Source organism: Cervus elaphus, chromosome 22, assembly GCF_910594005.1.
Source record: "Cervus elaphus chromosome 22, mCerEla1.1, whole genome shotgun sequence".
Classification (NCBI taxonomy): domain Eukaryota; kingdom Metazoa; phylum Chordata; class Mammalia; order Artiodactyla; family Cervidae; genus Cervus; species Cervus elaphus.
In genome coordinates this window covers 29,721,703-29,736,832 of record NC_057836.1, presented here as the reverse complement: position 1 = coordinate 29,736,832, position 15,130 = coordinate 29,721,703, and the positions used below count along the sequence as shown (strand labels likewise).

Here is a 15,130-nt window from a genome sequence, read left to right as displayed (position 1 = left end):
TTTTTTTTAATTTGAACATGTTCATAATTACTTGTTGCAACATTTTTAAATGACTACTTTAAAACATTTGTCAGATAATTCTAACACTTCTGTTGTTTTAGTGTTATCTACTGATTGCTTTTTCAGTCAAGTTGGGAATTTTCTGGTTCCTGGTATGATATGATTTTCTACTGAAACCTGGATATTTGGGTATTATGTTATGAGGCTCTGCATATCATTTAAAATTTCTATTTTAGTTAGCTTTCTTTTATAGAACTCAAGCAGAGGAAAGGGAAAAGACACCGCTACTGGTAGAGGTAAAGTCCAGGTTCTCATTCAATCTCTGTTGACACCTGAGGGGAGAAGAGGCTCTTTGTCAAGGGAGGTATTAGTGGGATTTCTGTTTCCTCTTTAAGCCTTTGCTGATACCATCTAGATGGGAGGGGCAGACTATTTACTGCTTGGTGAGGGTGAGACTCCTGGTTCTTCAGTGGACCTACTCTGATACCATGGGTCATGGAGAAGTGGTGGGCTGAGGATCATCAGCTTTGGCAGGAATAGGTAGAGGTAGAGTCACAGTTCTTTCTGTGATATTTGGCTAGTGTAAAAGGGTTATTGTCTAAACATTTTCTGTTTTGTCCCCTTCCTGGTTATCTGGCTAGAGAGAGTAGACTTTTGCTGGGGCTTGCTTTTTGTCTATGCCTATTGGCATTTGAGTTTTCTGCTTTTCCAGTTCCACGCCTGATTTATATGAGCCAAAAATAAAACCCAAGGAATTTATCACTAAGTTGTTCTTTGGGTCCCAAGTTCTGCAGGTGTCTTCTCCTTACTTTTCAGTCTTCTCATGTTTGTCTTATATAAAATGCCCAAGATTTCTAGATGTTCTTTGAAGGGGGAATAAGGAAAAGTAAATCTGTTTCATCTTCCCAGGAGTAGATGTCTCCAACAGATGGATTTTTTAATATGAAGGAGTAGTACACGGTAGTCAAATAGAAAAATAAAGTTGGATAAATATCTACTAGTGTGTGTATGTGTGCTTAGTTGTGGCTGACTCTTTGCAAATCCATGGACAGAGGAACCTGGCACGCTACAATCCATGGATTTTCCCAGGAAGAATACAGGAGTGGGGTGCCATTTCCTTCTCCACGGGATCTTGCCAACCCAACTGAGGGTTTGAACCTAAGTCTCTTTCATTGGCAGGTGGATTCTGCACCACCTGGGAAGTTCACTAATTATAATACACATCATAAAATATTCTAAGTGAATTAAATATTTGAGTGAGAAATACAAAAATGTAAAAAACATGCAAGAATTAATTTATAAGTTCAGACTGGGAGAAAATTATTCTGATTATATTTAACAGCTAAAAGAAAATGAATTCATTTAGCCACATAAAAATTAAATATTTTCCTTGGCAAAAAGTAAAACAAATATTCTAAGCATAACCAAAAAATCAAATGGCAAACAAAGTGTATATTCCCAATTTTTTCACATAGTTAATCTCCTTGGCACATAAAAAGCTACCAACTAGTAAGAAAATCATCAATAACTCAATAAAAAATTGGCAAAAATATGAAAAAATAATTCACAGGAAAGCAAATACAAATGGTTCTTAAATATTTAAATATATTTAATTGGGAATATATTGTCTTCCTACATCTCTGAGACTAGCAAAAATCCAAAAATTCATAATGCATTCAATAAGAATATGGGGAAATAGAGAATTTCATCTATATATAGGAGTATAAACTGGTACAGCCCTTTAGAGAGAATTTGGTAATCTCAGAATTATTTCTAGGAATTTATCCTAAGATATACTTGCATGTGTGGAAAATGATGCATGTATGTGGTTATTCATTGTAACTTTTTTTTTTTTTACTAGCAAGAGATTGAAAACAATCTGTGGTTAAATGAAAACACGTGTACTATGCTACCATGTGTTTTTTTAAAAGAGGAGAGAAAAATCTACAGTTTTATTGGTTTGTGTTTATATAAAAATTCTTTGTAAGAATAAACAGGAAAGCAAGTAAAAGTGATTTCCTGGGACATTTCCTGAGCCAATAAGAGGACTTATGTGAAGGCAACTTTTATTGGATACATTTTTGTAGTTCTGATATTTGAATCATGTGAAATAAGCAAGAAAAAAGAGCAGGCAGAGAGACAGGAGGAGGGAAGGAGGGAAGAAGGATGATTCAGGAGACTTCAGTTTAGTTCAGTTCACTGTCTCAGTCGTGTCTGAGTCTTTGTGACCCCATGGACTGCAGCACGCTAGGCTTCTCTGTCCATCACCAACTCCCGGAGCTTACTCAAACTCATGACCATTGATTCAGTGATGCCATCCAACCATCTCATCCTCTGTCATCCCCTTCTCCTCCCACCTTCAAGCTTTCCTAGCATCAGGGTCTTTTCAAATGAGTCAGCTCTTCGCATCAGGTGGCCAAAGTATTGGGGTTTCAGCTTCAGCATCAGTCCTTCTAATGAATATTCAGGACTGATCTCCTTTAGGATGGACTGGTTGGATCTCCTTGCTGTCCAAGGGACTCTGAAGAGTCTTCTCCAATACCACAGTTCAAAAGCATCAATTCTTTGGCACTCAGCTTTCTTTATAGTCCAACTCTCACATCCATACATGACTACTGGAAACACCAAAGCTTTGACTAGACGGACCTTTGTCAGCAAAGTAATGTCTCTGCTTTTTAATATGCTGTCTAGGTTGGTCATAACTTTTCTTCCTAGGAGCAAGTGTCTTTTAATTTCATGGCTGCAATCACCATCTGCAGTGATTTTGCAGAGCCCCCAAAAATAAAGTCTGTCACTGTTTCCATGATTTTCCCATCTATTTGCCATGAAGTGATGGGACCAGATACCATGCTCTTAGTTTTCTGAATGTTGAGTTTTAAGCCAACTTTTTCACTCTCCTCTTTCACTTTCATCAAGAGGCCCCTCAGTTCTTCTTCGCTTTCTGCCGTAAGTGTGGTGTCAGGAGACAGGGGGGAGAAAAGGACAGGGAAAAAAATTTAGCATGAAAAGATAGCTGCTGGAAATAATTTGTGATTATTTAGGCATCACAAAGGGGAACAAGTTGATGATATTGAAAAGGAAAGCAAAGAACAAGAATCTACTGGGAACTATATTCAATATCTTGTAATAAACCATAATGGAGAAGAATATGAAAATATTATATATGACTAATTTGTTCTGTTGTACAGCAGAAATTAATACAACATTGTAAATAAACTGTACTTCAATAAAATAAATTTTAAGAAAAGAATAGTGAAGCAGAAAATTTGCTAGAAGAGTAATACAGACACACACATGTGTTCATTCTCCTACTAAGTTGCTTTAGTCGAGTCTGACTCTTCCTGATCCTATGGACTATAGCCCACTGCAGGCTCCTCTGTCCATGGGATTTTCCTGGTAAGAATATTGGAGTGGTTGCCAATTCCTCCTCTAGAGGATCTTCCCAATCCAGGACCAAACCCGCATCTCCTATGTCTCCTGCAGTGAAAGTGAATTATTTACCTCTGAGCCACCAGGGAAGCCCCTACACACACACAGGCACAGATATATGCACACAAACACACATACACATTTTTTTTCCTAATACATTGTTATCTTGAGCAATGCAAATTATGGTAGCTGACTCTTCAGTCTTGTTCTTCCACAAACTGGTAAGCACAAAAGTGACTGTATTTTCAAAGACAGAAAAGCTTCTAAAAGCACCTGTATGAAAGCCAGGAATGGATTTAAGATTCAGGTCCTGAGACCTAGTCCATCATCATACTTACCCATCCCATGAAATGATACTCTACAATACCAGCACCAGACAGTCACTATGGGCAACAGATCACGCAGGATGCATCTGGACATAAAAAGAGAGACTAATCAGAGATACCTGGTCATTAACTTTGCTCTTTACAGGGTAAGAACATGGTATGCATGTTGGGGGTGAATTGAGAACCAAGAGGCTCCCATTGCCTGGAAATACCACCGTTCATAAACAAATTAAATCTACATAGCGTCTTGAAGCACCCAGTAAGCCCCAAGAGAGAAAGAACCATATTAATTAAGTTAATTAATACTGTTAATTAAGTTTTTCAGACCCAATGAGGGGTTTCCCTGGCTCAGACAGTAAAGAATCCACCTGCAATTCAGGACACCTGGGTTCGACCCCTGGGTTGGGAAGATCCCCTGGAGGAGGGCATGGAAACCCACTCCAGTATTCTTACCTGGGGAATCCCATGGACAGAGGAGCCTGACAGGCTACAGTCCACGAGGTCACAAAGACTTGGACATGACTGAGCGACTAAGCCCACACAGAGCTAGTGAGACCCAACCCTACACCTGGAAGCTTCCCAGCCATGACATTCCCCCACATCAGAGATCCCTGTGGACCTCAAGGAGTGCCGTCAAGGCGGGCTGCCCTGTGCCTGCTCTCCGAGGTCAATGCTGTAGCTGAATAGCTGTGTGTGTGTTCAGTCGCTCAGTTGTGTCTGACTCTTAGCTACACCGTGGACGGTAGCCCACCAGGCTCCTCTGTCCATAGGATTCTCCAGACAAGAATACTGGAGTGGGCCGCTATTTCCACCTTCAGGGGATTGTCTTGATCTAGGGATTGAACCCACATCTCTGGAGTCTCCTGCTTCGGTAGGTGGATTCTTTACCACCGAGTCACCTAGGAAGCCAGGTGTATAGCTGTGCCCTTTGTCAAGTAATCCAGAATTCTTTTCAAATCTGTAAGTAAGACAGTGCATGATAAAGAGGGGAGATGGCTGGGGAGAAAGAAGAGATGGGGTAAGAGAGAAGAGAGGGAATGAGAAGGGGACAGAGAAGATGAGCAAGAAAGACAGAGGAGGGAGGAAAGTAGATAAAAAGCAGGAAAAGGAGAAGGGGGAAGGGGGAGAGGAGAGAGAAAATGGCAGGAGAGAGGGGAATGACTTATTGGATGCTTGATGTGCCCTCCTACTTTTTAATTGAAGCATACTTAATATATAATGTTGTGTTAGTTTCAATCGTACAGCAAAGTGATTGACTTCTGTGGTGTGTTTAGTCACTCAGTCGTATCTGACTCTTTGCAACCCCTTGGACTGTAGCCCACCAGGCTCCTCTGTCGATGGGGTTTCTCTAGGCAAGAATACTGGAGGGGGTTGCCATACTCTCCTCCAGGGAATCTTCCCAACCCAGGGATTGAACCCAGGTGTCCTGCATTGCAAGCGGGTGATTTACCATCTGAGCCACCAGGGAAGCCCAAGAATACTGGAGTGGGCAGCCTATCCCTTCTCCAGGGGATCTTCCCAACCCAGCAATAGAACTAGGGTCTTCTGCATTGCAGGAGGATTCATTAACAGCTGAGCTACTTGGGAAGCACAATTCAGTTTACATATATATATATATACACACACACACATATTCTTTTTCAGATTGTTTTCCATTATAGGTTATTACAAGATATTGAGTCTAGTTCCCTGTGCTATACAGTAGGTATTTACTGTTTCAGTTCAGTTCAGTCACTCGGTCATGTCTGACTCTTTGCAACCTCATGGACTGCAGCACACCAGGCTTCTCTGTCCATCACCAACTCCCAGAGCCTACTCAAACTCATGTCCATAGCATCAGTGATGCCATCCAACCATCTCATCCTCTGTCATCCCCTTCTCCCCCTGCCTTCAATCTTTTTTGTTTACCTAGTTTATATATAGTGGTTAGTTTGTATCTGTCAATCCCAAACTCCGGATCTCCCCACCCCCACCACTTTCACCATAGTTTGTATTCTATGTCGGTGGGTCTGTTTCTACTTTGTTATAAGTTTATTTGTATTCTTTTTTTTTTTTTTTTTGAGATTCCACATATAAGCAATATCATGCAATATTTGTCTTTCTCTGTCTTACTTCTCCACTACTCTGTCCAGGATTGTCCATGCCAACTGCAGTGTTTTGGTTTTTTTTTTCTTTTTCTCTCTCAGTGATGACCTGCCTCATGATATGACTCGTTCAAGCTACTTTCTTTCCTTCATCATTTCAAAGTAATGTATTTCTAATTTCCTGATGATTTTTCTCCTTCAGTTTCCACTGAAGGTGAAGAGAACCACTATAAAGGTTTTATGCTAGCATCTAGAATATCAAACTCCACTAGTAATTTTGCTGTACCTCAAAAATATCATCTGTCAGCACTTAAGGTCAAACTGTTCAGTAATGAACACACACACACCTAAAACAAAACCTGTTTCTGAGACACACAGCGAGGACACAGGTAATGCTTACACAGCCTTGTACTTCCCCAATATCCTGCCAGTGCCTCAAGGCAACCCTCCAGGGCAGGTCCCATCCTTTTCAGTTACCCAGTTACCTTCCCTTCTGGTTACCCATGAGGCTGGGCAGGGTGAATTATCCACATCGGACAGCAAAGATGCCTGTCACGTTTAGACCTTATTGTTTCAGAATTCATATTCTTTCACAGTACCATCAACATTCCTGGGTATTGCTTTTATTCTATTTTTTCCCCTAACCCTTATCCATTGTGACCTAACATTCCACTCGGGTTAATCTCACCTGCAGATCACAGCTACCTTGGTCTTCTAACTCTACCAATAAGGAAATAATTTCATTAAGTAACCAATTAACTTCAGAAGGAAATGGCAACCCACTCCAGTATTCTTGCCTGGAGCATCTCATGGAGAGAAGAGCCTGGAGGGCTACAGTCCATGGGGTCGCAAAGAGTCAGATATGACTGAGCGACTAACATACAGACAACCAATCAACAGGTCATCATTATGTATTCCTTCCTGGGTGCAAAAGCAATCTGCCATGTCTTTGGCATCTTTGCTTGCAGAACTTCTGAGAACAAGAGCTGTGATTTACTTCTGAGCTCCCAGAATTACACATCCCTGAAGTCTATACAGATTACTATTCTCTCCTTTCTCCATCCTGAGTTGAAGACTGTAATGGCAAAATATGCCATACAATTTTTAAAAATTCTGTACCAACATGGTTGAGCAAGCACAGGAAATTTCAATATCTATTTGACTGAGAGAGGTGCAAAAGAAATGCTATTTACTATACACATTGGATTTGCAGTGTGCAGTAGATTCCAGAAATAATTACAGGATTTGTTTAATAAAAGCTATGACAACAAAATGGAATACTGGTATATGCTTCCTCAGGGTCATTTTTCATTTCTATATCCAATAAGTATTTATTGAGTCTCTACTAAGTTCCAGAATTATGCTGAATACAATCTAGATAATACAAAACAAGACCTGATAATGTGTGATGTCTACCAGGGAAACATGGCAAGGAGTGTTGGGCTAGGTATTCAGACACCTGGATTACAAATCTGTCTGCAAACAAGTGCTGTGTGATGTTATGTGTGTGTGTATGTGTGTGTATATGTGTGCACACGCGTGTGTGTGTGTTAGTCACTCAGTTGTGTGCAGTCACTCTGCAATCCCATGGACTATAGCCTGTCAGGCACCTCTGTCCATGAAATTCTCCAGGCAAGAATACTGGAGTGGGTTGCCATTCTCTTCTCTAAGGGATATTCCCAAACAGGGATTAAACCCAGGTCTCCCGCATCACAGACAGATTCTTTACCATCTGTTGGGCAAGTCATTAATCTCTGAAGTTCTCTTTCCTTAGCTATAAAATAACTTAAATTATTTCTTCATTCAGGTCTCTCTCAAGGTTCAAAGTTGTATGGTCTGCAATAGGTGCTGAATGGTCAATAAAGTTGAAAAACACAGATATTTGCCTAAAGACAAAATATTGGTGAAATTCCAAAGTTAAAGAAAAAAACCCCAGGATCCACTTTTGGTATTGCCTGATAAATTACTTGATCCTTTGAAATGTTTATCTTTTCTTTTTTTTTTTTTTTATAATTTTATTCATTTATTTCACTTTCATCCCTCCCTCAATACATTTTCTTTCTTTTTTTTTTTTTTTATTAGTTGGAGGCTAATTACTTCACAACATTTCAGTGGGTTTTGTCATACATTGATATGAATCAGCCATAGATTTACACGTATTCCCCATCCCGATCCCCCGTCCCACCTCCCTCTCCACCCGATTCCTCTGGGTCTTCCCAGTGCACCAGGCCGGAGCACTTGTCTCATGCATCCCACCTGGGCTGGTGATCTGTTTCACCATAGATAGTATACATGCTGTTCTTTTGAAACATCCCACCCTCACCTTCTCCCACAGAGTTCAATAGTCTGTTCTGTATTTCTGTGTCTCTTTTTCTGTTTTGCATATAGGGTTATCATTACCATCTTTCTAAATTCCATATATATGTGTTAGTAAGCTGTAATGTTCTTTATCTTTCTGGCTTACTTCACTCTGTATAAGGGGCTCCAGTTTCATCCATCTCATTAGGACTGGTTCAAATGAATTCTTTTTAATGGCTGAGTAATATTCCATGGTGTATATGTACCACAGCTTCCTTATCCATTCATCTGCTGATGGGCATCTAGGTTGCTTCCATGTCCTGGCTATTATAAACAGTGCCGCGATGAACATTGGGGTGCACGTGTCTCTTTCAGATCTGGTTTCCTCAGTGTGTATGCCCAGAAGTGGGATTGCTGGGTCATATGGCAGTTCTATTTCCAGTTTTTTAAGAAATCTCCACACTGTTTTCCATAGCGGCTGTACTAGTTTGCATTCCCACCAACAGTGTAAGAGGGTTCCCTTTTCTCCACACCCTCTCCAGCATTTATTGCTTGTAGACTTTTGGATAGCAGCCATCCTGACTGGCGTGTAATGGTATCTCATTGTGGTTTTGATTTGCATTTCTCTGATAATGAGTGATGTTGAGCATCTTTTCATGTGTTTGTTAGCCATCTGTATGTCTTCTTTGGAGAAATGTTTGTTTAGTTCTTTGGCCCATTTTTTGATTGGGTCATTTATTTTTCTGGAATTGAGCTGCAGGAGTTGCTTGTATATTTTTGAGATTAATCCTTTGTCTGTTTCTTCATTTGCTATTATTTTCTCCCAATCTGAGGGCTGTCTTTTCACCTTACTTATAGTTTCCTTTGTAGTGCAAAAGCTTTTAAGTTTCATTAGTCCCATTTGTTTAGTTTTGCTTTTATTTCCAATATTCTGGGAGGTGGGTCATAGAGGATCTTGCTGTGATTTATGTCAGAGAGTGTTTTGCCTATGTTCTCCTCTAGGAGTTTTATAGTTTCTGGTCTTACATTTAGATCTTTAATCCATTTTGAGTTTATTTTTGTGTATGGTGTTAGAAAGTGTTCTAGTTTCATTCTTTTACAAGTGGTTGACCAGTTTTCCCAGCACCACTTGTTAAAGAGGTTGTCTTTTTTCCATTGTATATCCTTGCCTCCTTTGTCAAAGATAAGGTGTCCATAGGTTTGTGGATTTATCTCTGGGCTTTCTATTCTGTTCCTTTGATCTATATTTCTGTCTTTGTGCCAGTACCATACTGTCTTGATGACTGTGGCTTTGTAGTAGAGTGTGAAGTCAGGCAGGTTGATTCCTCCAGTTCCATTCTTCTTTCTCAAGATTACTTTGGCTATTCGAGGTTTTTTGTATTTCCATACAAATTGTGAAATTCTTTGGTCTAGTTCTGTGAAAAATACCGTTGGTAGCTTGATAGGGATTGCATTGAATCTATAGATTACTTTGGGTAGAATAGCCATTTTGACAATATTGATTCTTCCAATCCATGAACACGGTATGTTTCTCCATCTGTTTGTGTCCTCTTTGATTTCTTTCATCAGTGTTTTATAGTTTTCTATGTATAGGTCCTTTGTTTCTTTAGGTAGATATACTCCTAAGTATTTTATTCTTTTTGTTGCAATGGTGAATGGTATTGTTTCCTTAATTTCTCTTTCTGTTTTTTCATTGTTAGTATATAGGAATGCAAGGGATTTCTGTGTGTTAATTTTATATCCTGCAACTTTACTATGTTCATTGATTAGCTCTAGTAATTTTCTGGTAGAGTCTTTAGGGTTTTCTATGTAGAGGATCATGGCATCTGCAAACAGTGAGAATTTCACTTCTTCTTTTCCTATCTGGATTCCTTTTGCTGTGGGTTTGGCATATATAGCTTTTATTATGTTGAGGTATGTTCCTTCTATTCCTGCTTTTTGGAGAGTTTTAATCATAAATGAGTGTTGAATTTTGTCAAAGGCTTTCTCTGCATCTATTGAGATAATCATATGATTTTTATCTTTCAATTTGTTAATGTGGTGTATTACATTGATTGATTTGCGGATATTAAAGAATCCTTGCATTCCTGGGATAAAGCCCACTTGGTCATGGTGTATGATTGTTTTAATATGTTGTTGGATTCTGTTTGCTAGAATTTTGTTAAGGATTTTTGCATCTATGTTCATCAGTGATATTGGCCTGTAGTTTTCTTTTTTTGTGGCATCTTTGTCTGGTTTTGGAATTAGGGTGATGGTGGCCTCATAGAATGAGTTTGGAAGCTTACCTTCATCTGCCATTTTCTGGAAGAGTTTGAGTAAGATAGGTGTTAGCTCCTCTCTAAATTTTTGGTAGAATTCAGCTGTGAAGCCATCTGGTCCTGGGCTTTTGTTTGCTGGAAGATTTTTGATGACAGTTTCGATTTCCTTGCTTGTGATGGGTCTGTTAAGAGCTTCTATTTCTTCCTGGTTCAGTTTTGGAAAGTTATACTTTTCTAAGAATTTGTCCATTTCATCCAAGTTGTCCATTTTATTGGCATAGAGCTGCTGGTAGTAGTCTCTTATGATCCTTTGTATTTCAGTGTTGTCTGTTGTGATCTCTCCATTTTCATTTCTAATTTTGTCAATTTGGTTCTTCTCTCTTTGTTTCTTAATGAGTCTTGCTAATGGTTTGTCAATTTTGTTTATTTTTTCAAAAAACCAGCTTTTAGCTTTGTTGATTTTTGCTATGGTCTCTTTAGTTTCTATTGCATTTATTTCTGCCCTGATTTTTAAGATTTCTTTCCTTCTGCTAACCCTGGGGTTCTTCATTTCTTCCTTCTCTAATTGCTTTAGGTGTAGAGTTAGGTTATTTATTTGGCTTTTTTCTTGTTTCTTGATGTAAGCCTGTAATGCTATGAACCTTCCCCTTAGCACTGTGTTTATCTTCTTTTCAAGAGTCATCTCCTAGGTCTGGGAAGGGTGAGGGGGATACAACATGTCATTACACTAGAGCTAGATATTAAGGAACCACAATCAAGACTGTTTTAAAAATAGCAACAAACAGAGAAAGACAAATACCATATGATTTCACTTATATGTAGAATCTGAAAAACCAAACAAGTGAACAAACATAACCAAATAGAAGCAGAATTACAGATACAGAGAGGTACAAACTTCCTGTTGCAAAAAAATGAGTTATGGGTATGAAATATACAGAGTGGAGAATTTAGTCAATAATTACACAACATCTTTGTATGGTGACAGATGGTTTCTATATTTATGGTGATCATTCTGTAATGTATAGAAGTATCAAATCACTATTTAACATACCAGGGAAAAACATAGTGCTGTAGGTCAATTATACTTTAACAAACAAACTCACAAAAACAGAGGTCAGCCTTGTGGTTACTAGAAGCAGATAGTGAGGGAAGGGGAAATGGGATGAAAGTGGTCAAAAGGTACAGACATTCGGTTATAAGAAAAAATAAGTACTAAGGATGAAACATACATTATTAAGATAATAATCACTGTTGTGTGTTATATATGAAAGCTATTAAGAGAGTAAATCCTAAAGAGGTCTCATCACGAGAAAAAAATATATTTTTTTTGTTTTCCTCTTATTTTGTATCTATGTGAGATGATGGGAATTCACTAAATTTATTATAATCATTTCATGATATATGTGATTCAAACCATTATGCTGTACACAGACTTATACAAGGTTATATGTCATTTATATCTCAATAAAATTGGAAGAAAAAAGTCAGCAACAAAAATTAAACAGTAAAAACAACAAATGGATCACTACTGTCTCTATTAGCAAGATAACTTTGTTTATTTTACATTGCAAATATGATCTAATTTAATTTCCCTCTTTCTTTAGCAATATTATTTTGTCAGTTCATGTCTCTCCTTTATGCTCTAACATTGTTTGGCACCTGAGTCCACATTTGGAATTTTCTCATCTCATTGTCAAATAAGTAATTTTTTGTAATAGAAGATGTTACCGCTAAGCTTGAAAAAACAAGACATAAAGATCATCTCTAGATTCTAGTTAAGTAATATCCTTATCACTATTTCTCACATGGAATCCCTCTTTTTTGCACTTTTGCTTTATATCTTTTTTTAAAATTTAGAATTGTATGAAGGATATGAAATACTGTATCAAAGAAGCTGTTTTGAAAGGTCATTTAAAACATTTCTAGTGTGTTCTTCTCTACATATAAAACTAATGAGGACATCAAGTCCTGCTCGAACCATGAGCGTTATCATTAGCATTCTGAGCAAAAATGTGATTCCAAGTAAAAATATTTATCCATAAAACTGCAAAACTCAAATACGGTATGATTTATCAAGATAACTGACTCAATAAAACAGACTTCTATTCCCAAAGATAATTTGTCAGAAGGGTTCCCACTCCACAGACAGCGGAGTATATCTGAGAAGTCCAAAACATCAGTGATATGCATGATTCCATCTGTAAGAAACAGGGAATGAACTAATCCTCTAATTACAGTCACGTGGAACAAAACTTAAATCATGTTAATCCTTTTTTAAGTTATTGAAGAAATCAAGGAGACGCTGAAAAGCAGACGAGAGCCAAAAGAGAGGAGTGATTTTAAGCAAATAGTTTATTAGAAGAAGCAGAAAAATTATGTTGGAAACAAGTCTAAAGATATTGCCTAGCAGAATGCTTAAAAGTACATTCTTTTCCACACGTACACTCAGTGGTAAAGACACTGCTCTCAGAAAGTGACATACTCGTCTTATACTGGGCACCTCCTTCTCACTATTACATAACAAACCATCAAGTAGAATCCTCCAGCTTTACTTTCCCGCCTTTGGTTGGGATGCAAATATATTAAGAATAAAAACATAAAATTCAGGGGTTTCTCTGGTAGTCCAGAGGTTGGAAATCTGCCTTTCAATGCTGGGGACACCTTCAATCTCTGGTCTGGGAAGATCCCAACTGTGGTGGAGCCACTGAACCCCTGCACCCTGACTATCGAGCCTGTGCTCTAGAGCTCTGGAGCATCAGTTACTGAGCCCCCTGCCTCCAATCCTAGAGTCTGTGCTCTGCAACGGGAGAAGCCACTGGAATGAGAAGCCCGCCCACTGCAGCTAGGGGATAGTCCACCCCCACCACCACATCTAGACAAGCCTGTGCAGCAACAAAGGCCCATGAAAAGACCCAAAGACCCCAAAATCCAAAGTTTATATTTTCTTGTTTTGTCTTGAAGTGACCCCTTTCATACAGACTATAAAGTTAAATGATACATAGGAAATTAAATAGACAGATGCTAAGTCGTTTTTAAAAATCCAATTACTTAACTTACATTTTCAAACTAATAAAAAAGATCTTACATTCCAAGTATAAAGATATGTATTTGCTTAACACAGTCAACTCATTCTTGCTAATACTTAGCATCACGGTAAAGAAAAGTCACTACAATGGGACTTCATGTGACAGAGCTGGACAAATGAATTCCTATATGGAAACAATACAATGTGATTGCTAAAAATATGAGATCACCTTAGTGAAAGTCGCTCAGTCGTGTACGACTCTTTGCAACCCCATGGACTTCCAGGCCAAAATACTGGAATGGGTAGCCATTCCCTTCTCCATGAGATCTTCCCAACCCAGGGATAGAACCCAGGTCTCCCGCATTGCAAGTGGATTCTTTACCAGCTGAGCCACCAGAGAAGCCCTCATTTTACTTATAAGTGAGCAGACACATGGGATCAAGGGCTCAGACTCTCCTCTAACAGCTTTCTTTGCTTAAGCAAAAGGGGAAAAGGAAAAGGAACATTCTCACACAGAGGTGGATGTCACCAGAGTGAACCCCGCCACTCTGGATGTAAGGCCACTTGGAAATACGAGATCACCTTAGGCTGAATTTATAACTTTTTATAAAGCAGTCAGATATACGGCAGTAACAGTACTCTCACTGGTCATACCACATCTGGATTAGCTTTCATTCTAGAAAGTGAAAGTGAAAGTTGCTCAGTCGTGTCTGACTCTTTGTGACCCCATGGACTGTATAGTGCATGGAATTCTTTAGTCCAGAATATTGGAGTGGGTAGCCTATCCCTTCTCCAGCGGATCTTCCCAACCAGGGTCTCCTGCATTGCAGGCAGATTCATTACCAACTGAGCTATCAGGGAAGCCCTTCATTCTAGAAGGAATGTTTTAAAACACAATAAGTAATGGGCAAATGCAGAAAAAGGTAACAGCATAATATTGTTGCTTGAAGTTATGCTGTAAAAAGAACAGTAGCTGCTCTTAAAAAGAAGAGGAAGGGAGAACTAACTATTGCTTGCCCACCAAGTCTGAGGCACTCTGCTTGATAATTTAAGTGGGAAAAAATGCTAACACACATCTGCTTTCCAAAGAGACTTATGATCACTAAGAAAAGCCTTTTCATCAGCTGGCCATTTCGCTCATCTGGAATTAGTAAAATGAGCTAGGGGCTGAGTTTTGGAGTAAGGACTGGAAAGAACTGTATTAATTTGAATTAATTATAGTATTTTACATGAATTATGCAGAATTATTATTAAAACAGAATGAGTTTTGGAAATACCAAAGACAATCATGAATGCAAGGAATTATAAGGAACGGAGAAAAAGGAATTGAGAAGCAAAGGAGACAGAGCCAAAGGAGATACAGTTCAGACAAAGGAAACAAGTACGATTTAAAGCAGAGAAAATGCACTGGGGTGGTGGTGCAGTAGGGAGGACTGAACAGGAGTTGTCAGACAGGAAAATTAGTCACAGGATAGAGTCTGGATTTTATCCAAAGGCTGGTGGGAAACCATTAGCAAGGAAGCTGCATGGCCAATTTTGAATTTTTAAGGGCTGTTTTGTCCATGAAGAACAGGTAGGAGTATGTAGCTTTATATCAGGTGAAAGATGATGGTGACAAGAAATGAGGCAGCTCCATTAGTAGTGGAGACAAGAGAATGATTTGATGCCCAGGGTAACTGACAGAAAATAGTATCAAGGTTGACACAGGTT

At 38.8% G+C, this 15,130-nt stretch overlaps 1 long non-coding RNA gene across 2 annotated transcripts in view; it reads right to left on the bottom strand.

Moving 5' to 3' along the window:
* Positions 1–15,130, bottom strand: part of LOC122680583 — a 278,166-nt gene that overhangs the window by 6,147 nt on the left and 256,889 nt on the right. Inside the window, exons 3-4 of one of the 2 annotated variants that reach the window (XR_006336725.1) lie at positions 3,768–3,841; positions 2,902–2,941 (exon numbers count right to left, since the gene is read on the bottom strand). This is a non-coding gene — a long non-coding RNA (uncharacterized LOC122680583). Of the gene's footprint in view, positions 1–2,901; positions 2,942–3,767; positions 3,842–15,130 lie in introns of those variants that run through there. The other variant, XR_006336724.1, reaches the window with a different exon arrangement.